Source organism: Panthera pardus, unplaced genomic scaffold, assembly GCF_024362965.1.
Source record: "Panthera pardus isolate Hobbes unplaced genomic scaffold, ASM2436296v1 HiC_scaffold_15, whole genome shotgun sequence".
Lineage (NCBI taxonomy): Eukaryota > Metazoa > Chordata > Mammalia > Carnivora > Felidae > Panthera > Panthera pardus.
Window position 1 is genome coordinate 23,704,526 of NW_026526710.1, and position 24,135 is coordinate 23,728,660.

The 24,135-nt window shown below is 50.7% G+C and overlaps 1 protein-coding gene across 1 annotated transcript in view; it reads right to left on the bottom strand.

The window, feature by feature from the left end:
- HIC2 (HIC ZBTB transcriptional repressor 2) overlaps positions 1-17,023 on the bottom strand; it is a 28,637-nt gene extending 11,614 nt beyond the window's left edge. Inside the window, exon 1 of the mRNA XM_019437454.2 lies at positions 16,832-17,023. The gene's annotated coding sequence lies outside the window, so the exon portion shown is untranslated. The remainder of the gene's footprint in view (positions 1-16,831) is intronic.
- Positions 17,024-24,135: the final 7,112 nt, after the last annotated feature.

Consider the following 24,135-nt stretch of genomic DNA (forward strand, 5'->3'; position numbering starts at 1 on the left):
AAAAAAAAAAATCCCAACAAAGAGTGAAAGAACAGAGGCTTCCAAAGGACATGCCCTTCTCAGCAGCCCACTACCACCTAACATTCACTCATCCTGGGCACACAAGTAGCCCATGAGGGTAGAGTGGTAATGGCAAGAACAGATCCCTGTCCCTCCTCATTCCATCCTGGCTAGGCAGCCATCACAGGTTCTTGGTAGGTATTCAAAGCCCTAGGTCAAGGATACTGACCTGAGATCTCCTACCCTGCATCCCATCAAACACATACTAGACAAAAAGCCAATGAGGATGGCAGGAGGCAGGGCCCATGGCCTCCTGACCCTTGGAGCAGCACCCCATTAGGAACCCCACTTGCCCATGATCCCAGGCAGTCTACATGGCCTCAGGAGCTCATGGGGAGGCTAGAATAGGGTCACCTCCAGGCCTCTTTTCCTAGCATTCTACAAAATGCAGAAGAGCATGCACTAGTCCAGCCTTTCAGAGGCCACGAGAAGTTTTAAAGTGATCTTTGGTTAAGCAGAGAGCACAGGAGAACAATTCCAACCACCTATCTCATGGGAACTGCCTAACTCAGCCTGGACACCCATTGTGTCCAAGCCTGGGGTCCAGGAGACCTGGGCATTCAGAACTGCTCTGGTCTGGGATGCCTGGCTGGCTCAGTTGGAAGAGCATACAACTCTTGATCTTGGGGTCATGAGTTCAAGTCCCACATTGGATGTAGAGATCACTTAAAAATCAAGAAAGAAAAAAAAAAAAAAAAAAGAACTGTCCTGGTCATTCAACCTCCAGTGGTGTGGTGCCCTCTGGAGACCAGGCTGGCAGCCTCACTTCCCTGGGGCCTGGCAGCAGGCGCTGCGTCCCTCCTGGAGAAAGTGGAGCACACCCCATACCCATTTCCAGCCCCACAGATAGGGGGCAAACCCAGGGAGTGTTTCACACCTGGCACTCCTGACCCTCATGAGCAGTATGCCCCAGAAAAATGCTATCTGTTCTACTCAATGTCTGACCTCCTGCAGGCAGGAACAAACCCCGCCGCCCCCGCCCCCCCCCCACGCCGCCCCTACTCCAGACACCACTGTGGGCACCTTGACTGAAGGCCTCCAGATTTCAGAAAACTTCTCCACCTTCCTTCCCTGGGCCGGCCTCTTTGCCCAGATCTCCTGGAAACTTTGTCATCCCACCTCCCTCTCTTGTGACCCTCCTTCACTTCCTCAAGTGGTACTTCTCACAGGAGTCTTGGGGCTATGCTGGAGGATAGCCCATCCCAAAGCACCCAACAGGAGACCATCTTTTCTCTTTAACCACACCTGGCCAGAAGTAACAGAGATACAGGAATCTTCCAGCCCCTCATCGCCCACCCAGAGTTCCACTGACAGGTAGGAGGCACAAAGAGTGCCAAGCAGAGGGGCACAGCTGGGCAAGGTACAGCCAGCCACAAGGCAGCTTGCACACCTACAGGGGTTTAGCTCTTCTGTGTCAGAGAGGGCACCAAATATGCTGGCTACTGTCCCCAAGCCTGAATCTGAGGTCAGCACTGGCCTCAGTCACAGCTGACCTGCACTGGTCACCTGGTGCTCAAACAAGTGCCTCTTCCCTGAAGGCCTGGCCCCACCCATGCTGCAAGAGAGCAGCTTGAGGGCATGGTGGAGACAACCTGGAAGGTACAAGCAGTTCAGGATCCACAAAAGCCAAGGCCCCACCCCCAACCCACCAACCAGTCCAGCAGACCAGAAGCCCAGGACTACATTCTCCTGTCCCCATGGCCTGGAATCCTCCTCCACACCCCTCTTCTCTGTATTCCTCCATGAAGTCTCTTCCATCCACTTCACCCGCAGCCTCTCTCCCCTTCTCCACCCACCCAGACAGCACCTTGACCTACCTCAGTCTGCCCCACAGGAGACGGCAGCCTGCCTATGGAGAAGACTAAGGAGTTATTCTCTACCTCCAGGGACAGATAAGGTTCTGGGGGTTGAGGAACTTGTACAGAGTCACAAGAGCAAGCAGGTGGCAGAATAAGGGCTCAAAGCCTGATCTAGAGCCGCTGTCAGACTTTCCTTACCCCATGGACAGAGAGCATGCACTTCCCATTGCCAGGCAGGAGTGCCACGTACAGGAACACCACCTTCCATGCAGAGCCAGAAGGAAGGATTTTGGTCTGCACCTCCACCATCACCTTCCCCTGCCCACCACCACCCACCTCCCCATCACAGCAGGGCCTCACTTGGGCTGCATTCTCCTGACCTCATGTATAAGGTCAGTCCAATTCCTTTACTACCTGAGGCCAGTGAGAAGCTTCTGGCTAGAAGCGACAAGGTGGGACCCCGTTCACACAGCCTGCTTTGGGTGCCCAGGCTGTGCATGCTGCTTTTCTGGGAACACCCCTGGCCTCCATGACCTCTCTGGCCTGTTCCTCCAGGCATGGGCTGGTGGTGGGTGGGACTCAGTGCTCTGGGCAAGCCCAGCCGTGTAATCTAGCCCAGCCCTGGATGCCAGCCAGCAGCTCCTGGCTCTTCTCCCAGACCATCCTCCTGGAAAGCAACAGGCTCTGCGAATGCCAGGAGCCCAGCCCTCCCTCCAACGCGGCTTCTACGAAATAAACATTTGGGTTCCATTGAGTGCATTGGTAGCACAATGATCAGGGACCCAGTGCTGGCATCCTTCTCTGCCCCTCAGGCCAGCCCTGTTACCCACCCACCAGCTCACCCTGAACAGCAAGGCAAGTGGCATCCACCTCAGCTGGACTTTGAGTCTGTCCTGAAATTCCCTTAGGCCCTACTGAAGACCCCGTGCTGCCTGTGATGGGCCAAGTCCTGCCTGGGCCCTGACCACCTTCGTCTCCGTGCACTCCCATCTAAGAGGTGGGCCAGCTCCTGGCTAACAACACGGTGAGGAAAAGGCTAGAAAGTGCTAGTGTCAGGAGAGGCCTGGCAGGAAGCTCCACACTGCACAGGCCCCACAGCCTTCAAACCTTGCTTCTCCAAGACAGCCTTGGGTCTTCTCCCTCCTTCCTCCAGGCCTACAACCCTCCCATTGCTCCTGGCTTTAAAGCCAACCAGAAGCAAGGCCAGGATGGTCTTGGGGGCCTGCAACTGAATTTCCTCTGCTGGCTCTGACACAATTGGCTAGCTGGCACCAGGAAAGGCAAAGGACAGGGTCCCACTGGAGGGCCAGGTCTAGCAGTGTACCAAGCCAGGCCACGACATTAAGTGCCACCGAGGAGAGGCAGGTGAGCACTGATCGAAGAAGGGGAAGAGCAGTTTAAGATCATGATTATTCGTACAAAAGCTACACTCACCTCCAGGCTCTCTCCCCCACTGCATTCCCTTCAGGAGGGGCCTGAACTGTTGGTGAAAGGCTCACTGGCAGCAACAGAGCAGGAGCCTGGAGGCATGGAGCGCCCATGGGGTGGGCTGGCCAACAGGATAGCAGAGCAGGGAGAGGACATCTGCCATCTCCATCAGGCAAGGAACAAGTGAAAATCCAAGAGCTACTTCAGTCAAGAGGCAGAGAGGCCCCAGTGCACTGGTTTCTGTGGCCCCAGCCCCATTTACCAGCAGCAGCACCACCCAGGGTCTCACAAGAAATGCTGCTGCTCAGACCTCACTGCATAACTTGCATCTGAACCTCATGGGACTCACATGCACATTTCAAGTCTGGGAAGCACTGAGGTGGGTTATAAGTTTTCTACCTCCAGGAAAGCCCAATGCTCTGTAAACGCTAAGTAGTAAACGCTCAGCCGTTGGGGGTCGAGAGGAAGAAGATAGCTCCCAAAGGGAAGACATGATTTCCCAGGTAAATAAGCCCAGAGAGTGATTAATAAAAATGGTGGGCTTGGAACACAAGACAGCGAGGTAGAGCCTAGTCACCAGGCATCTATGGAGGCAGGGCACGGCCAAGGGTAGGGGCTGCCGGGCCTGAGTGGTAGGCAGAGACCTCAAGGGAGGAGAGGAGCAGGACAGCACAGTGGTAAATAGGTGGAAATTCCACATGTGAGGAGCTAAAGAGCACCCAGAAAGCCTGGGCAGCCCTACTGTAAAAGACTATCACGGTCGTCTCACCTGGTCCAGCGACACCCTTCAGATGAGGTAACTGAGCCCCAGAGCAAGAGACACAGCTGAGTCACACAGCAGGAGCTGCCGAGCCCATTGCTCACTCCACAATTTCAAAACCAATCCTGGTAGTCATAAGAATAACAATTCTTATGCCCACCAAGGACTCTGAAAGAATTAAAGCTAAACAAAGCAAACCCAAACTCCTACCATCTTCTACTTCACATGTCAGACAAGAAAATATTTCATGATCAAAAAGGAGGAGGAACCACCTCTCAATGTAGAGGAGCCCTTCCCTAGAAAGGGTGGTTGACAACCCTTCACCCCCATGGTCATTGTGGGTTGGTCAGAACTCTTGAGGCAAGCTGGCATCGAGGCAGCGCTGCCCTGCCCCATGACACGGCAGGCCAGGATGACAAAGAAATCGCACCCTAAAGGAGAATTAGAAAAAACAAAACCTGATACCAGACAGTAATGATGGGACTTTAATTGGCCGGGCAAAGACTAGAATACTTCCTGAGGAAAAAGAGAAAGGTATTATTTTAGAAATAAGACCAAGGATGAAAACATGCAAGCCCTATGGTCCAGAAGTGCACTCCAAGGTATACACGAACAGAAACCTACCCACCTGCTCACCAAAACCCGGGCAAGCGTGTGCACAGCAGCCCTGTTCACAGGAGCCCGACACCTACACGACAGGGGGTAGCCAAAGGTATAGGGACGGTTACCCAGCCATGCACAGGACTGAACATTTACACATACAGGTGTGCTTTTTATAGGTTAAAAATGTTGGTGATGTCACACGGTTTGATTTACGTGCACATACATGAGTCTCTTGAGCATTCTGTTGACCGAAGAAGCCAGACTCAAAACAGACTATGTGGTGTGATTCCATTCACGTAAATTGGAAAGCAGGCAACACGGATCCAGGGATGAGGGGAGAGTGGGGAGGGGGAAGGGGTGACTCAAAGGACTCACGAGGGGCTTCTGGGGCTGTGTTTCTCATTCTGGATGCTGGTTACATAAGTATGTCCATCTGTGAAGAACCCTCGGAGCAGTCATTCACAACTACACATATTTCCTACGTACAATATACTTGAATACAATACAGTGCACAGAAACCTTCAGGATGGGAAGCAAGGCCCAGTCTTGGTCCTGATTAGCAAGTAGATCCAAGCCAGGAAATAACCTCCCTGAACCACTAATAACAACAATCACAAGACAAGAAAGAGAGAACTGACAGGACAGAGTGGCCACATCCAGGGCAGAATATCCGTCTTGGAAGAGAGAACCCTACAGACCAGCCAGGAAGCTAGAGGAAATCTAGAAACCACCATAAAATCATGGTTGCCATTCAAAGTAACAACAATGTGATGACATTTTTTAATCCTAGCATCTAGCTGATATTTCAACAGATAGGAAGAACTCCACTCAGGCAAGCCCAGGAGAGGAAATTCAGAGCTGCAGGTGAGGTACAAACAGTATACCTTCCACCAAGGCCCAAGTGGGTCCCTGAGCAGCTAGCTGGATGCATAGGAAGCCAGGAAGAAAGTAGTTGTAGCCCTCCAGTATAGGGGGTCAAAGGGAGCCACTATGCAGAAGGAAACAAATGACTCAAGGAGCTACAGCCAAAGATCAAAGATTAGGTTGTTTTAATCCAAAAAAAAAAAAAAAAAAAAATCAAGTAGAGATACCATAGGCACCTGCTAAAGTTTTTAAAAAGGCCTTTTTAATGGTAAAATTGGTGAACTTCTATAGAGAATCTCACACTCTTTGGTCCTGTGCCCAAGGCTTTTTAAAGCCTCCAGGTGTGGTACTTTACAGAAGAGGTCTCACCCATCCAGCAGTCATCTTGAAGGGTCTGACACAGGAGAGCCCAACAGCTCAGAAAGGGAATCGGACAGAGAGACCAACTCAGACTTGAAAAAAAACACACACAGTGTCATTCTACTTTTAAAATGGAGTCTCAGTGGTGCTGGAAGGATTGTTTAGCATTAAGAAACTGGGTTTACAGATGGAAAAAAAAGGAAGGAAGGAAGGAAGGAAGGAAGGAAGGAAGGAAGGAAGGGAAAAGAGGTATTTATCTTCCTGGAGAAGTAGAGCCAGGGGGTGAGGTGAAAACAGGGCTACTTAGGAGGTAACAAAAACTCTGCCCTAAAAACACCCGGAACCCCCACTGGCAGGGGGTAGGATGAAATGTAGGACAGCGCCACCTTGGAACACTCCAAGTAGGGACAGGAACACAGAAACCACAGCTACACCCGACACTTCAGTGAATCTCAAAATAGAGATTAGTGCCTGGCTCTGAGTACACAAAGAGCAAACCCAGTGAACCGCTGTTCAAGGATCCAGACAAGCCCAAGGAAGCTACAAAGAAAAGCTAGGGAACAGTTAACCCACAATCTAAAAGAGTGGTGATTTCTGGGGGGAAGCAGGGATAAGCTGGGGAGCAACACAGGTGGGTGTCCAGGGGCTATTTCTTACATGGGTGGGGGAAGCAAGGGTGTGTGTTGCTCACTAGTTATACCTATATGTGTGCATGTGTAATTTACACCCTCCCATTAACACTTTTGTAAATAACCTGGAGCATAATCTTCAAGTCAATTGAGGAAGCTGGCATGCTCTGTGCAGAAGTCCCAAAAGAAAGGGGAGCAGGACAAAACCTTCTAGAATTCTTCTTTCTTTTCCTTCCTTCCTTCCTTCCTTCCTCCCTCCCTTCCTCCCTCCCTCCCCCCCCAACCCCCTCTCTTTCTTTCTCTTTCTTTCTGGAACTCAAAACCCTGAGGACCAAGACCTGAGCTGAGATCAAGAGTTGGACCCTCAATCAACGGAGCCACCCAGACACCCCTGGACAAGACCTTCTAGATTCAAGGAGGAGCCAGAGACTACAGCTGTGTGATACTCGCTGAGCACATCACTTGACCCAGGACCCCACACTGCAGAGCCACATGGCTGGGCAAATATGGCAACAATGTGCCAACAAGGGCTTCAGAGAGCTCCATCCCACTGGAGATGCCCAGAAAGTACCACTCGGTCCTAAATAGAAAGCAACAGAAAGCAGGGCCTCCATACCTGGGAGGCCAAGTGTGCCTTACCCAACAGGATGGAAATCCCAGGAACCCTCCCAAGGAATGGAGGGCAAGAGGGCAGTTAACGCCACTCTAATCGAAAATATCAAAGTCTAGCATACATCTCCCCTCTGCAGCCTCTGCCCCCTCCAATTCGGAGTCCAATCAACCCTGAGTTATCTTTCTCAAACACCGATCTCATCCAGTCACTCCCCTGCTTAAAGCTTTCAATGAATTCCCGATGCCTGGATAAAGTCCACACTCCAGCCCGGCCTGCAGGGTGCTTCCCCAGAGAGGACCTGGCCCACCTCTCAGCTTGGTTGGTCCACAGACATGCCTGAGTGCCCCTCTGCGAAGCCAGCCCTGCATTTCTCCTGGAACCTATGTCAGCACTAGCCGCCCAGCTGCTTCCCTCTGTGCACCCGCCCTGTGCTCATGTCCTCCCCCCCAGACCCCCTACCCACCCCAAGCAGGCTCCCAAGGTGAGGGACCCTGGGTCCCACTAGCCCAGCAGCCACAGCTACACTGTGCATGAAGGAGACCCTCATAAAGGTTTATTAGGTGAGCAAATGCTGGTCAGAAAGGTTTAGTGCTAAAAGAGTGAAATAATACGTGAGAGAAGACAAGGAGGCGGTGAGAAGGGGGCAACAAGAAAGGAGAGAAGGCTGCTCAGCGCCCTCCCATGTCAGCAGTTCCAAAACTATTGTTTACATTCTTCAAAATTAGGACTCCCAAAGAACCAAAGAACTTTCATGTGGTTTACATGTTACTGTAGTTGGTGCTACTGTTCTACATTTACTGTATTAAAAAAACTGGTAATTAACACAAATACTTGACTCAGAATATCAATAAAAAACACGTTAACATAAATGCCACGACGTTAACATAAATACATTAAAAATGCTTCTTTATGAAAAAAAAAAGATTCCAAAATTAAAAAAAATTAATTAGTGAAAAGAGTACTACTGTTTTATATTTGGCATTTGTTTTACGTTTTAAATCTCTTTAACATCTGGCTTAAAAGTAGCCAGATTCTCATATCTGTTTCTACACTTAGTCCATTAGGATAATTGGTTTTGATTAAAGTCTATCAAGAAATGTGACTTCACACAGATAAAAGAGAGGAGTATTTTAATAATCCTTTCAGCTAACTGTGGCTATTCTTCACTGACATCACACTAAAACCCGACAAGCAGAGGTTTCTTAAAAGCTGCAATGGAGACTCTGAAATCGTATCTGTGACTATCTCAAATTCGGTTACGCAAAAATCCATTGGTTTACACTGCACTCATATTCACGCAGGATTTTGCAACATCAAGCACTGGTCATTTGGTTCACTGAGTGAATCAGATCTTCCAAATGTCACATTTCATTATACAACACCAAAAAAATCCATGTGTTAATATCACCGCTGATGTTATCAGTGAAGTCTAAGTCAGGCTCACCGTATGAATAGTTTTCCAAAACTCTCATTTTCCCTTAAGGGTTCTAGCTCTGGCAACAAATATCATCAGTTGTTTTCCTTAAAGTGGCAAAGCTCACTTTGTTCATTTGAGAAAATATCTGCACAAATTCTCCAAGTCTGAGTAACCACACCTTGTCTGTCGGTTCTTCTTTCAAGTAAAAACAATATTTCATGAGGAAAAAGCACCTAGTTCAGGGCTCAGCCCAAGCAAATGCAAAGTATGTTTCTGGAGACAACAGTTGTACTCCACAGTAGTCACACATACTCCACATTTTATCACACGGAATACTAAAGACGTGTGTACCCCAGAGTCTAGATTTACTACTCAGTCATCTGTACTGTCTCCCCCAGTCACTCGTAAGACTGAATGTCTCAGTCCGGAGCACCAACAGTGGAGAACACAACTCTGGGCAACACGTACACCCACCACAGCTTTGCACAGGACAAAGGCCAGTAACTTCGAAGAATTATGAAAAGGGTCTTGGGGAATCCAAGGGGTCTGCAAACCACTCTGAGAACAGCTGACATGTATTAGCTCAAATATTTCTAACAACCCATTTTACAGGCAAGGAAAATGAGTCACAGAGAGGCACTCTTCTCAAAACCACACTTGTTCACCAAATACTCTAAAAGGCAGGGCTGACAGAAACTCCAAACAGGTCTCCAGAGGCCTGCTTACTCAGAGCTGGCAATGCTTTGGGAGCAAGCTGGGCCTTTGCATGCCGCGGGCCCTCCAGAGGCAGTGGTCACAGGTGGTCAGAGAGGGAGGAGGGGGAGGGGTGCTACAGGAAGCAGGATGTGCAAGCTCCGCTGCCTGCTGGGGGCATGAAGTCAAAGTCCCCTCCTGCCGAAAGCAGCTAAGCCAGCCCTGCTGCCCTTATCAGCGTCAACACATGCATGGAATGTGGGACTTTGGAAACAGTCCTCTCCCCTTTGCCTGCACCCCTCTGGCGCTCAGGTTCATCTACCACAGCCAAAGGACAACCCAAGCCCAGCGTTCAACCCACCTGCACCTGGAGCCTCATGGCAGGTGAGAAAGGCACCTGCTGGAGGTGGCCCAGGGCACCTGAAGAGGCTATGGCTTGGCTTCTCCCCTCATCACCAAGATCACCCATCTACCAAGAAAGAGCCTCACATTGCTGAGAGAGAGGTCACCCTGCCCAATGTCACACAACACAGCACCGCTGGCCCAAGCACCTCTCATTCACTGACACAGTGAGAATACCAAGAGAAGGAAAGGAGCCCAGCTCTGAGTTCCCAGGAACCCCCAAAGCCTCCCTCTCAAGGCTCTTCTGGAAGTGGTTAGCAAAGGCCAAAGTTTCCATAGGACAGAAGAGTCCCATGTGCCAGAAGGGAAGGAGTTGAGACTGGTAGAATAAGGATGACCCAGAGAGTCCCCTCTGTCCCCCAGCTCCTGGAGGGAGGTGGGGAATGGACCCGCTCACCAAGCTTGTAGTGGTCCCTCCGCAGTTATCAAGGGACTACCAGCCACCTCCAGGCTTTGTCCAAGACAGTCATCCTGCCACCCCACTCCAAACGAAAACCTTGACTGTCTCCAGGCCGAGGCACTGCTCAGAGGAAGCCCACAAATACACGTGTTCAAGGCTGCCACACATGTGTGATTGTGTTTACCTGACCCTTAGAAATTCTCTACCCACCTCCTAGCTATGTGACTTGAAAATAATTGCCTAACCTCTCTAAGTCACTTATACAGTGAAGATTGATAAAATGATTGGCACTGCACGGGTTATGTTCCAAGGATTAAACTCCGAATGCCTCCCACAAGGGCTAGCATGGGGTAAGAGCCTAAAAGTGAGCACCCAACCATCTTCTGCCACACTTTCCTAGCATTCTGTCAGGAATTCTCCCAGTTTTCAGGCAAAGCTAAAGTAGCACCTGTCAGACAGAAACCATCAGCCACCTTCTACTAGAGAGAAGGGCAGGGAAGTCCTGCGGCATGGTAGGAGGAAGAGGCAAAAAGAGCTGAGGCAGGAACCCAGACCCCAGGACCACTCACTCTCAAGACACAACCCGAGTCCACCTACCATGATGTGTACAGGTGGAAAAGAACAGAGAGGGAGGACATGTTGCCTGTGCTCCCAATACCACCTGCTTCTTCCTCAACTACCAGCCACGACTTCTTGATCCCCTCTCCTTCACAGCCACAGCCCAGGCTGGTCTTCCTTCCCTAAAAAACAGCACTTCCTACCCAAGACAACAACCAGAACCACACCAGACTCAAGACACTTGCTCACCTCATTCTGTAAGCTGCCCAGAGCAGGCAGGGTTGTCTTATGTTCCATCTGCCCGCAGATATGCACTAAGCGCCGGGACAGTTCATTGTTCTATTCCAGCAAGGGGAGCTGGGCCAGGCCAGCCAGGTCTTACCTGAAGCTCTGCCTCTCACAGCCACCCCCCACACTGTTTCCTGGCCCCTTATACATACACCTTACCCAGATAACAACCCAGAAAAGCAACCTCAGGGATCAATCTCTCTCCCCCAGGGACCTTGAGGTCAGAGAGAAAAACAGGGGCTCAGGTTCCAGGGATCCCCAGCTATGGCCACAGTGGACTCATGAGGGAGCCACAAGGATCCCAAATGTCACTATGTCAGGCCCTGCCAGGGCACACAGAGGCCAACCAGGGCCCAAGAACACCACCACAAAACCAGAACAGGTAAACTCTGAAAGCCAAGCAGGACCAAGAGTTCTGGAGTCAAGGGCAACAGGCAGCTCCCCAGGGACCTCTGAGGAGCTGTCCCCTTGGTGCACACCAGCCTGTGGTCCCTCCCACTGCCACCAAGTAAGAGAAACCATGAAAAGAGCGAGCCCCAGGGGTATCTGGGTGGCTCAGTTGGTTAAGCATCTGACTTCCACTCAGGTCTCACAGCTCGTGAGCTCAAGCCCCATGTCCGGCTCTGTGCTGACAGCTCAGAGCCTGGACCCTGCTTCAAATTCTGTGTGTGTGTGTCTCTCCCTCTGCCCCTCCCCTGCTCATGCTCTGTCTCTCTCAAAAAAAAAAAAAAAAAAAAAAAAAAAGAGTGAGCCCCTTCTGTGTCTGGTGCTTCTCCAAGACCCTAGTAACTAACAGAATCAACCTAACTAGTTTTGCAAATAAATTCAATCCCACTGGGCCATTAGAGTAAAGCAGTTCATGACCACCCCAGGTCATAATGCACTGGTCGATTTGGACTCACCACTTGCTTGATTCTACTACCAACAAAGGTTCTTTAAAGCAGTGGTTCTCGATCTTGGCTGCACACCGAATTCATTTCCAAGTCTTAGGAAACATGGACGTTAGAAATAGTCTAGGCTGGGCTGGCCTCTACCAGCTCCCAGATGATCCTGAGGTCCAGAGCTGAGAACCAGGGCACCAGCAGGCAGGCCTCTTCCAGGAAGCAAGGGTAACAGCACACACTCATCACAAGGTAAGTTCCATGATGTCCACAGAGGGTCAGGCCACTGAGGCTCCGGGTCCCACTTTCCTAGCCATCAACCCTACTGTCGCTTCTCATTCATTTCTGGTACGAGAATTCACCAAGATCTGATAAACTTCCAAAGCAGCACAGGTGAGGGAACTGCAAAGGCCATGGGGCAGTTTTTCTCCTTGAAGGACCTATAACCAGGCTGATGAAGAGGCCAAGGGAGCTCAGACTCCAGTGTGTGATGGGAGCAGCACCTCTACTCTGTGGGGGTGGGGGAGTTACTGTTCTCAAAGCACTGGAGTGGCCCCTCCCCACACTCACCTGAGAGAACCCACCCACCCACAGGTGTTGCTGGGAAAGAAGCCTGAGGCCGCAGCAGCAGCAGCCTGGAACGCATGGGACAAGTCTGCACAGCGGCCACACCCGTGCCAGAGCCAACAGCCCTTCCATCTCCACAAGAGGCCAACTCCCCACCTGGAAGCAACCCCCCAGCCAAGCCCAAACACCACCTTTCCTTAGTGGCCCTTAGAATTGCCACGGAATGGATGGAGAGAGCTGGAAGTACAGCTCTGGAAGACTGGGCCACCTGCCTTTCCATACCGCACTCTCCCCCCTCATTCATACCCCATGTGCTCACAGGGGTGGCTTACCCTCAAACAGGAAACAGACACCTACTATGCACTATGTATCTCAGAGGCAGCAACAGATGGCTGCCCTGTCCCCTCTCACCCACAGAAGGACCTGCTCTAACTTTAAGGCCACACTCGCCCTCCTCTGCACCCACATGGGACACTACCATGAAAAACATGAAAACCGAGCAGTCTGAAGGAGGGGCTCTGAACCCCTTCCCAAATGTCCCAGGCAGGCTCTTAGAGTCACTCACTCCACTCAGTCCAGCCACACCCTCCCTCAGCAGAGGCACCCCAGCCCGGGCCCTTCCCTCCTAGACTGTGGTGGGCCTGGAGTCACCTCCCGGCTTTCCCTTCCTTATCAAGCTCACTAGGGGCCCACACACAACCCCAACCCCCACGGCTTCTCTGGCTTTGCCACTCCAGACTGCAGCTCTGAGACCTCCCCCAGCCCAGGTCCCTATCCCTCAGGGCAAGGCCCCTCCCAGCAGGAAGCACAGGCTGGCCGTGCCAGGCAGAGTCAAACTGGCCTGGCTTGTTTGGAAGCCCCTAAACCGGAGGCAGGATCCTCTTGGGGAGGGGGCTGTCTGCTGGCCTCTCCCTGCTTGGAGCTCAGACCTCTCCAGACTCCACACTACATGGGCCACAAAGCCCTGGAGTTAAAGGCATTTACCCTCCAGCCCTAGCCTGACCAGTTGCTTGCTTGCAGCCCCAGCAAATTATGTAACCTCCCAGTTGAGTCTCATTTACCAGTCCGTGTAAGAGGAGACTAAGTGGTGGTGTGCTGACCTGGAAGGATTTGGAGAAAACTTAAGTGTGCCCCTATCTCCCGTCCCGAGGTTGACCACTTGTTGGCAAGGCTGTGAGTGCCAGAGGGCAGAGACCAGCATGATCCAGCCTAGCCACAGGAGTTGGGTGCTGCACCCTTGTGTCGTCCTCAGAAAATCTTGTCAAATAAATAAAAAGCTTGTGAAAGAGCCTCTCAGGTGCCTTGCCCGCAGTGGGTGCTCTGGTGCTAGCTTCTCTAACACACAGCACCTGCAGGTTCACGTTCTTGCCTCATTGCTCTCCAGTCTCCCCTGCCACACTCCACACTGCCACGGTCTTCCTGTGAACTCCCCATTAACTCTCCTACGACCAACTTCAACTCAGCATGGCATTCATGGATCTCCTCCACCCCAGAGCTGGGCCCTTCCTCCGTGCCTGGAAGCTACAGCCACCATCCCCGTGGTGCCCTCTACACTCCATACAGCACAGTGCCAGACCTTATCACCCCATCTTAACAATCATTTGTTTGTCCGTCTTCCCCAGGCTGAGTGAGCTCTGGAGGGCAGCGATATGTATATGTAAACTCAAGTTCTGCTCCCATTTTAGACACAGGGACACCAAAGCTCAGAGAGTCAATCACTGTCCAAGGTCACACGGAGAGTAAACGGCAAAGCCTGCATCACGCTCCAGACTTTCTAACTAAGCCCAGTTCCCTCTCACTGCGCTCTGAGTCCCTCCTTAGCCAGGCTCCAAGAGCCAGGAGGACAAGAACCTGATTTGTTGTTTCTTCTCAATGGTGAAAGCTGCTCCCAGGTGGCAGATACAAGAGCCCCCACCCTCTTAGTGATCAGGTCCTGGGGGCAGTGGCTCTCAGCCCCAGTGGGCAAAGCGAGCAACCTTTTGGGTGGGGCTGACAGCTTGAGGCCAACAGGCCAGCAAAGGGGCAACACCACAGGTCCCCTGGGTAAACTGAACTTTATTCCTTCCTCACTCCTCTGACTCTCCAGAACTGCCCAGCCAGCCCTTCTCTGGGGGGCTAGCTGCTGATTAAAAGGCACTGCCCCCGCCCCCAGATCTGACCCTGACAGACAATAAGGACACCGGGAAGGCAGCAGGCCTGTCAGCTCAATAATGCAAAACCCTGTTGCTCCAAGTCCACGACAGCTGACTTCAAGTGGATCGGAGGCTGTGCTTATTAACAAAATGAGAAATCTGATCTATGGAAAGAAAACACTACGTGAGGATTAATCCAGGACTGCAGCTTGTGGAGAAGGCTGGGCTGCCGGCCAAGACCAGGGAATGAAGACAGGATCGTGCCTACCTGTCCCCAGAGCAGGTACTGCGCAGCAGGACAGGACGTATCGCCTCTGCCCCACCTGCGCCTCTTCTTCTCCTTCCAGCAATTGAAGCAATCATTTCAGTTTTGCTTTAATTACAGACCTGGCTCCCTCGGGCTGCTTCTTCCCCTAAGCAGAGCCAGCAACCAGAGGGAGATTTTTCTTTTCAGGAATTGCTTGTAAAAGCTGAGTGACTAATCTACAAGTCCTAACAACTGGCAGGAAAACACTGCAGGGAAAATTCTGGGCACACACCAGCACTCTGAGTCAAACGGCCAGAGAAGCTGGGCAAGAGGCACTCAGCAACTCCCCAAAACTGGTCTGCAGAAAGCCAGAAGCCAAAGGAAGGCAGACCAACCTGGGAGTTCCGACCCTTGAAGCAGGCAGTCAGGTGGGGAGCCCCTCCCAGCCTTCTGAGTCTACTGCCTGCCCATGGGACCCAGAGATTTTCATAACCCCAACTGTACAGGACCAAAGGTTCCCTGGAATGCAGGGTGACCTACTCCTGGGCCAAAAGACTCAGTTCAACCCCCAAGTATCAGCTTCCCATCCCCCCCTCTTGGTGCTAAGAGCCCGCTAAACCAGCAATCTCACCACACAGCTTTGTCTCTAGAGGCCAGCCTGAGGCCGGCCCATCTGCTTTTTTTCAGACCACTTCAGCATCCCTGTTCTAAGTGTACAGTCTCTCCTTGAGCCAGGGCTACAGACCAGCCACATGGCCTGTGCTACTGAAAATGTCTGCAGAAAGGGCCAAGGAGTCCAGGGTTGGCAGATGGGAATGGAGGGGAAGAAGTAAAGCCAGCAGCCAGGAAGCAATAAATGCTACAGCTCCAGAAAGGTCCTGGGTTTGAGTGACCTAGCTCCATCCCTCCAGCCAAAGTCCCTGGACAACAGGCCCAAGTTCAGCCTAGAAGCTCTGGAGGCACCTCCACTACCTGCCAGCTCTCCTTCCCCCCCACCCACCCCCCCAGGACAAGAGGCACAGCAATCCCCACATCAGTCAACAATCCACCGCCACAGGATTCCTATGGGCAAAGCGCTGCCCCTCCCCCCCACCACATATGTCAGAGGGGTGGCCTCCCCGGGTTACACCCCTCCTTGCTGTTGGGGCGGTGGGTGGGGGGCGCGGGAACCTAGCTTTCCAGATGTGCTTGGCAACTCCTACTAGAAAAAGACACTGGGGGTGGAGGGGATAGAAGGCATGGATAAATAACTTCAAAAACGTTCCAACCCATCTGGATCAGCACTGGGCTCCCTTCTCCAGGCAGTCCCACGCTGTTCTGGGTGGGGCCGCTGGGCGCATTATCTGACCTCGTTCCCTGCTCTCCAGAAGTCACTGCCCCCCAGGGAGAGGCATCCCTGCCTCCCCCCCTACCCCCACCCCCAACCAACTAGGTCTACGTGAATATGAACCATCTTAGTAGATAAACAGAATGACAAGCTGGGGCCCTTCAGCCCCCTTCCTCTGCCAGCCGGTCCCCTCCCCCTGCCAGCCGACCCCCCTCCCCCAAGCCCATCTCTCTTCCTGCCAAGTGGCTGCCTACAGGAGAGGTCTGGGGGCAGGGCAGCGAGCCCACCAGCCGCAGGGCCTGGTCCTCTGGGAGCGGCTCCTCCAAGGCCAACCCTGCCCCTGCCCAGGCCGGTCTTCCCGCAGGGAGGGGGCAAGAAAAGGGGACCGCAGGCAGAGGAGCACCGCAGTTCTGGAAATAGCAAAATCCCCTATGAGGGGCGGCCGCAGGCGCTGGGCCGTTTGCATAATGGAAGCCCGCCCGCCTGTCAGGCAGCGCAGCTCTCCCGACGCTGTTCGGATTAGATTGCTAATGAAAAGGCACAAAGAGCCAGCGCCCGCTCGCCCGCCGACCCCCGCTCCGCAGACCCGCGCCCGGCCTGGCGCGGCCCCGGGGCTTTGTGCCCGGGGTCCCCCGCCGCTCGCGCCCTGCCGGGCACCGGGACCACAAAGCCCCGGCGGGCTGGGTCCAGCCAGCGGTCCCGCGTGCGCCCCCGCCCAGACCCGGCGGGCGCGCGCCCGCCCACGCCCCTCTCCCCGGGGGCGCGCCCGCCCGCGCCCCCCGTTGCCCCTGACCGCCTCTCACCTCGTGTGCGTCGGCGGCGGCGCTCCGCCCGCCGGCCGGCCGGCCCTGCCCGCGGCCCCTTGTCCTCGGCGCCCGGCTTGCGCCGCCTGCGCCCGCCCCGTCCGCCCGCCGCCGGCCCGGCTCGGCTCCCCGCCCAGCGCGCCCCGAGCGCCGCTCACAGCCGCCCGCCCGGCGCCATCTTGGAAGCTTGTGACGTCGGCGCCGCCCGCTCACCCCTGACCCACATCTGAATGGGCGAGCGGCGGGGCGGGGCCGGGGGCGGCTTGGGGCGGGGTCTCGTTGTGGGCGGGGCAAGAGGGGCGGGGCGGAGCCGGCGAGAGGTCCGAACACTGGGCAGGGCGGGGCGGTGGGCCTGCTGGACTGCGCCGTGGGGGGAGGGGCGCGCAGGAGGCACCCGGGACCCAGACGGTGGGCGCCCCGCCTGACCCAGACCCCAGGTGCAGGGGTAGGACCGCGACCTCACCCCGAAACAACCAGACCGCCCAACCCCCTGGGATGGGGACTCTGGACCCCCACATGCCCACGCCCAGCCCACACACGCAGAGTTGATCCCCTTTGAGCCTGACCCTGACCCCTTTGAAGCCCCCCCAACCCCTAGCGACCTGCGCCCCACCTCCAGGACACTTTCGCGCCCTGGCTCCGTGCCCCCCGCAGGGACCTCGCCCTCAAAGGCGCAGCCCCCGGGGACTGCAGGTGGCGTGATCTGGGCTCCCAAGGAGGCCCAAGTTATTTGTGTCCTGTAGGGAAAGGGACTCCACCCCCACCCCTGACCCCCGCGACCCCTCGGGTCCCCGCTCTCGCAGCCCCCCGGGCTGGCCCTACCTGCTCAGAGGACGTGGAGGTCTCGAGCACTCGGTGTTCAGCCAGCCCCTTCCGGTGACCACAAACCCTCACTGGCCCCTGGGGTCAAGCGACGCGCCTAAGCTGGCCCGCCTGGACCCAAGCTCGTGGCCCGATGGCCTGCTGAGGGACTGGAGCTGGCCCCGAGCGTGGCCGCTTCTCTAGGGGTTACTTAATGGACCTCTCTCTACTTTGAACACCAAACAAAAGAACACACCACTGTCAACGTCTGAGAGAGGAACCCAGACTTGCCATGCAGAGAAGTTGTGCCCTAGCACTAGCCAAGACCCCCTCTTGAAGGCTGGTTATGCGACCATTCTTTCCAGATTAATGCATAAATTTAAAGTATATTAAATGTAAATGTATATTTAATGTAATGTGTAAAATTAATGTAATCCTAACAGGACTTGACAAAATTCTAAGTTCACCTGAAAGAATAAATAACCAAAACCAGCTCTCATTTCCCACAAATGAAGGTGGACTTGCTTTAATAATACTTAAATTATAGGGGCGCCTGGGTGGCTCTGTCGGTTGAGCGTCTGACTTAGGTCATGATCTCGCGGTCTGTGAGTTCGAGCCCCGCGTCGGGCTCTGTGCTGACAGCTCAGAGCCTGGAGCCTGTTTCGGATTCTGTGTCTCCCTCTCTCTCTGCCCCTCCCCTGTTCACGCTCTGTCTCTCTCTGTCTCAAAAATAAATAAACGTTAAAAAAAAAAAATTAAAAAAAAAAATAATAATAATACTTAAATTATAAAGCTACCACAGTCAATTCAGTGTGGTACAAACCAAGAAAGAAAGGGGACAAAAAGCCTAGAAACAGATCCTAGAAATGGTAAGAACATAACAAATGAAACGAGAAATATCAAACATCGGTAAGGAAGAAAAGGCATATTCTGTGATCGAAGAAACTATTGAAAAAATGTCAATACTCTAATAACCAAAGACATGCAAGTTAACACTACAATATACTGGGGCACCTGGGTGGCTCAGTCAGTTAAGCGTCCAACTTTGGCTCAGTCATGAACTCATGGACCAGAACCATGAGTTCGAGCCCCCATCGGGCTCTGTGCTAACAGCTTGGATCCTGGAGCCTGCTTCAGATTCTGTCTCCTCCTCTCTCTGACCCTCCTCCATTCATGTTCTGTCTCTCTCTGTCTCAAAAATAAATAAACATTAAAAAAAATAATAAACTACAACATACCGAGGGTTTGGTTTTATTTTCAGGAATCAGTTTCAAATTATAATCTTCAAACAGGCAGGGGTCTGATGAGTAATCACTCTCATATATTGTTGGAAGTACATAAATTGCTTCAAAATTTCTGAATGTGAATTTGGCAGTATGAGCCAAGTATGAAAATCTTTTCAAATGATCAATACCCCCTTGGAGCAGTAGTAATCCATCTTCTGGGACTCTGTTTTAAAGAAATTAACCACATTTGCAGACCATATGCTTGATGATCTTTCTAACCAGATCATAAGCTTGGAACCCCAATGCCAAGAACACACCTGAGACTTAATAGGCACTCAGTAGTCACTTGTTCTATTTGCATTTGAAAATTAATGTACAATCAACTTTTTTCAAGTGTCATTGATAATAATGAAAAAAATCATACACAAAGTAAATGTCTGACAACAGGGGATTGGTCAAATATCCCACAAGAGAAAATGTAAGGGAGCCACTATAAATGGTGTTTACAAAGATGTTTTATGATCTGGAAATGTGCAAATGATATTAAGAATAAAAAGTGCACAAATATATATAGGTACATGCAAAATATTGAAGAAAACACACCAAAATATTTACAGAGGTTCTCTTTAGGGGTTGGGATTTTTTTTTTCATGCACATGTATATTTTAGTGTTTTATTACAAAAGGAGCATTTCTAATAGGAATAATTCTAGCTACATTTTCTTAAAGTTCCTCATTCTCCTTCCCCCTCACTCCCATCTGTTTTCTGAAGTAACATTAGCAGTTTGACATGTACATCTGACATCAACAGGTATCTGTTCACATGTTACACAACAATCTTACTTTTTTAAAACTACAAAATAATATACCATATAAATGGCAAATCACTTTAGAACTTACAGGACATCTGTTCTTTGTCCCTAAGAAGCTATCACAGACATCTTTCTAGTTCATATCACACAATTCACTTTTTAATAGCTAACAGATTCCAGAGTATGAGGGTTCCATAAACACTTCCCTTAATCATAGCTTTTCAGATTACTTACAGTTTAGTGTCTATATATATATATATGTATATATATATATATATTTTTTTTTTAAGATCTTTTTTTTTTTGAGACAGTGTGTGTGCAAACCAGAGAGAGGGACAGAGGGAGGGAGGAAAGGAGGGAGGGAGGGGGAGAGAGAGAGAGAGAGAGAGAGAGAGAGAGAGAGAGAGATAAAAGCAGGCTCCACACTCATACACAGCCCAAAGCACAGGGCTTGATCCCACCACCCTGGGACCATGACCTGAGCCAAAACCAAGAGTCAGACGATCCACTGAGCCACAGGCACCCCTAAAGATTTTATTTTTAACTAATTTCCACATGTAATGTGGGGCTCAGACTTATGACCCGAGACAAAGAGTCTCATGCTCTTCCAACTGAGCCAGCCAGGGGCCCCAGTTTGGTGCTTTTAAAAAACAATTTTTAAAGTCATTGAATATATATTTTTACATCCTTCTGTCTTCACTTGTGCAGAATAGTTTACTAGAAATAGACTCTATGGGTTAAATGATATGTGAACATTTTCAATTTGGATAGGTCCTACCTGGTATACTTCCCAAATGGTGTAGCAATTCATATCAAGCCTGTTAAGGTTTTGTTATTCCTGCTTCTTTAACTTTCCTGAACATTCCAAGTTTTCCATATTTAGTACATAGTCCCTTTAAAATCAGAAAGACGAGAGTGCCCGGCTGGTTCAGTCGGTGGAGCATGGGACTCTTGATCTTGGGGTTATGAATTCAAGCCCGTGTTGGGTATAGAGATTACTTTAAAATATTTAAAATAAATAAATAAAATCAGAAGGAAAAAAGAAAAATCCAAGGAGGGAAGAAAGGATTTCTAAATCATAATGTACTAGACTCCTACCATCTCTGTCCTGAGGTTTGCATGGTCTCCCCACATCCAGTGTTCACCCTCAAGCCCATTTCCTGCCAAGCACTTAATAAAATCCAAGCATGCTTCTAGTGCAATAGTACATAAGCACTTAAACTTTAAAATTTGGGGGAATGTTTTCGATATAGTAAATGAAAATGGCAGGTTTCAAGATTTTGTTCTCACTGAAAGCAACCCCGTAAAACTCTATTTGGGTGGAAGGTAGTATGGAAATATAAAAACCACACAGTAATGAGGATAGGAGAACCATTGAGAACTGGATTTATTTTGCACTCCAGCTCCCTCTGTGTGTCTAGTATGGGACCTAACCTCTCTGATCATCTTTCCTCATCAGTCATTTGAGAATAATAATGGCACCTGCCCATGGGGCTCTTGTGAGGACTGATTAAGATGAAACTGTCAGATAGAGTACAGAATCAGGCTCTGGCAAGCTCTGGCAAGCCCTGGATAAAGTAGCTCTATGATTGCTATGTCATGTAGTATGGATCAAGTAAGGACAGTAGAGCTGATGTGTCACTTTTACCATCATCTTTTCTCAATTAAAAAACAAACAAAAGGAAAACAAATGATACAAAATATCCCCAAAGGGTAAATCACAGTGCCTTAACATGATAGCCAAGTTTAACAAATATAAAAAACACAGGATGCTGGGGCGCTTGGGTGGCTCAGTTGGTTAAACATCCAGACTCCTGATTTCAGCTCAGGTCATGATCTCATGGTCACAAGATCTAGCCCCGAGTCAGGTTCTGCGCTGGGTGTGGAGACTGCTTAAGATTCTGTCTCTCTCTCCCTCTGCCCCCCTCCCTGGCATGCTTTCTAAAATAAAATAAAATAAAATAAAATAGAATAGAATAGAATAGAATAAAATAAAATAAAATAAAATAAAATAAAATAAAATAAAATGAAAATGAAACGAAATAAAATGAAATACAGGATGCCTAGAGGTGCCTGGGTGACTCAGTCGTTAAGCTTCCAACTCTTGGTTTCAGCTCAGGTCATGATCTCTCACGGCTTTTTGGGTTCAAGCTCCACATCTGGCTCATACAGAGCTGGCAATACAGAGCCTGCTTGGGATTCTCTCTCTCGTCCTCTCTCTTTGCCCCTCCCCCATTTGCACTGTCTCTGTTTGTCTCAAGATAAATAAACTTAAAAAAAAACAAAAAATTTTAAAAATACAAGATGCCTAGTTAAGTTTGAATTTCAGATAAACAACCTATAGTATTTTAATGTAAGTATACCCCATGTAAAATCACATCTCACTGCCCCCATCCCAAGAGCAAACCACATTGACAAATTGTCCGCTCCTATACACACCATGATTTTTCCTCTCACCTCTGGCCATTAGCACCCAGGGATCCTCCTGCCTGTGTCACCCTTCCTCCTTCTCCCCACCTCTGCCTGGCCAACTCCTCCCCAGCTCAGACATCAACTCCTTCAGGAAGTTTCCTCTGCCCCCAGCCTGCTCACCCTGATGCAGTCCTGATGCTGCTGATGGGCAGTTTCCATGACAGCAGAAAGACTTTGTCTTGTTCATTCTTGTAGACCCATTACCCAGCTCATGCCTGCCACCAAATAGTCAGGCTCCACTAAAAAGTCAAATGAATGCATGAATGAATTTCCTTCCAACTCCCACCTCATTCCCTCCTACCACCATGCACCCTATCTACTGCTTCCCGAGCCATGTAGCGTTCATTTATTCCTTACCATAGAGGATATAATGTGAGTGGTACACACAGGAGATAGAATGGCACTGCAGAAACCTGGTATTCAGGTTACTCAACTGGGAAGCAGAATATCCCTTGCAAGAACATCAGCCTCACCAATTCCTGGTTGCTGTGATTGGCTCCCAACACTGAGTCCTTACTCTACATGTGAGCGAAGCACTGTACACACATAGGCTTGCTGTTTCTTATCACCACCTATGAAAAGGATGCTGTTATGATCCCATTTTATAGATTGGAAAACTGATGCTCAAAGAGGTTAAGGTCACCTGTTCAAGGTCACACAGCTAAGCTCAAACCCAAGCCCCTCTGACAGGTAAGAGCTTGGTACAGCCTCTTAGAACAGTACCCCATCTGAAGAAAAGTCCCCCCACATATTCCCTAGAGTGAAGACCATGCCTTGCTGGGGAGAGGCTTCCTCACTACCCACCTCCCCTCATTTTGCCATCCACAGCCCCAGGCAGAGCCAGACACCCTGAGCCCAAGAGAGGCCACACACTCCATTGTCCTTTAATTGACAGTTGCTGATACCGTGGATGATGAGGTGGGCACCATGCTAGTAAACAGCCCAGTGGTGGTCCCTGGCCCTGGAAGACCATGGTCAAGGCAGGAGATGAGAGAATATTATTCAGAGGAGGGTTGGATCCGGGCAAGGAGATGTGCAGACTGCTTTGCAAGGTCATAACGGAGAAACTGACTGCCCTGGTTTGTAGGGCCAAGGAAGAGGTTTTGCCTATGCTGTGCCCTCTACCTGGCAAGCTATGTTTCAGCATCTGCTGCAATGCTGCTCCTAGTACAACTTCATCGGATTGGTCTTTCTAAAACGGTTGCCCTTCATTGTCTGTCCTCACTCCCTATCTGCTTCTCAGGTCTTGCACCACCTGTGAAGACCTTACTGATGTAGGTGCTTCTTTGCTCACATCTCTCGCTCTCCCTACAATGGGAACTCTGCTCAAGCCACGATCATCTGCTCTCCACCGCTGCAGAAAGTAGCTAGGATGGCAGCAGGCACCTACACAGTCAATACATATGATTTGGTGCACTCTTTGTCAGCCCAGGCCAGCAGCAGGAGGCTTGAACATGCTTGCACTGGAAGCGTGTAGACAAGTCCACTCCACCTGCAACCCAGGGAAGGCTAAAGGGAAAGCAACACAGCCCTGGAACCCAGCTGAAGACAGTGACACTGTCACCAGACAGACTAGCCAACGAAAGTGAAAAGTTTACTATTGGCCAAGACATTCTCCTAAGTGGAAGAAGATGTAGAACAATATGTAAAATGTAATCACATTGATGGTTTTTAGAAATTCTGTATGTTTCCATTTCTATCTATGCTCACAAATCCCTAAAGAAAGTTTGGGTGGGAACCTCAGGGGAAGAGGGGAAATGGGGGGGGGGGGGGAGGGAGGATGGAGTCTTCACATGTAACTCCACATTTAATCTCCTATATTGTTGAAATTATTATATCACCTCTATGTATTACTTTTTTTAAGGAATTAATTTATTTATTTTGAGAGGGGAGGGGCAGCGAGAGAGGGAGAGAGAATCCTAAGCAGCCTCTGTGGTCAGCAGAGAACCTAACGTGGGTCTCAAACCCACAAACTGTGAGATCATGACCTGAGC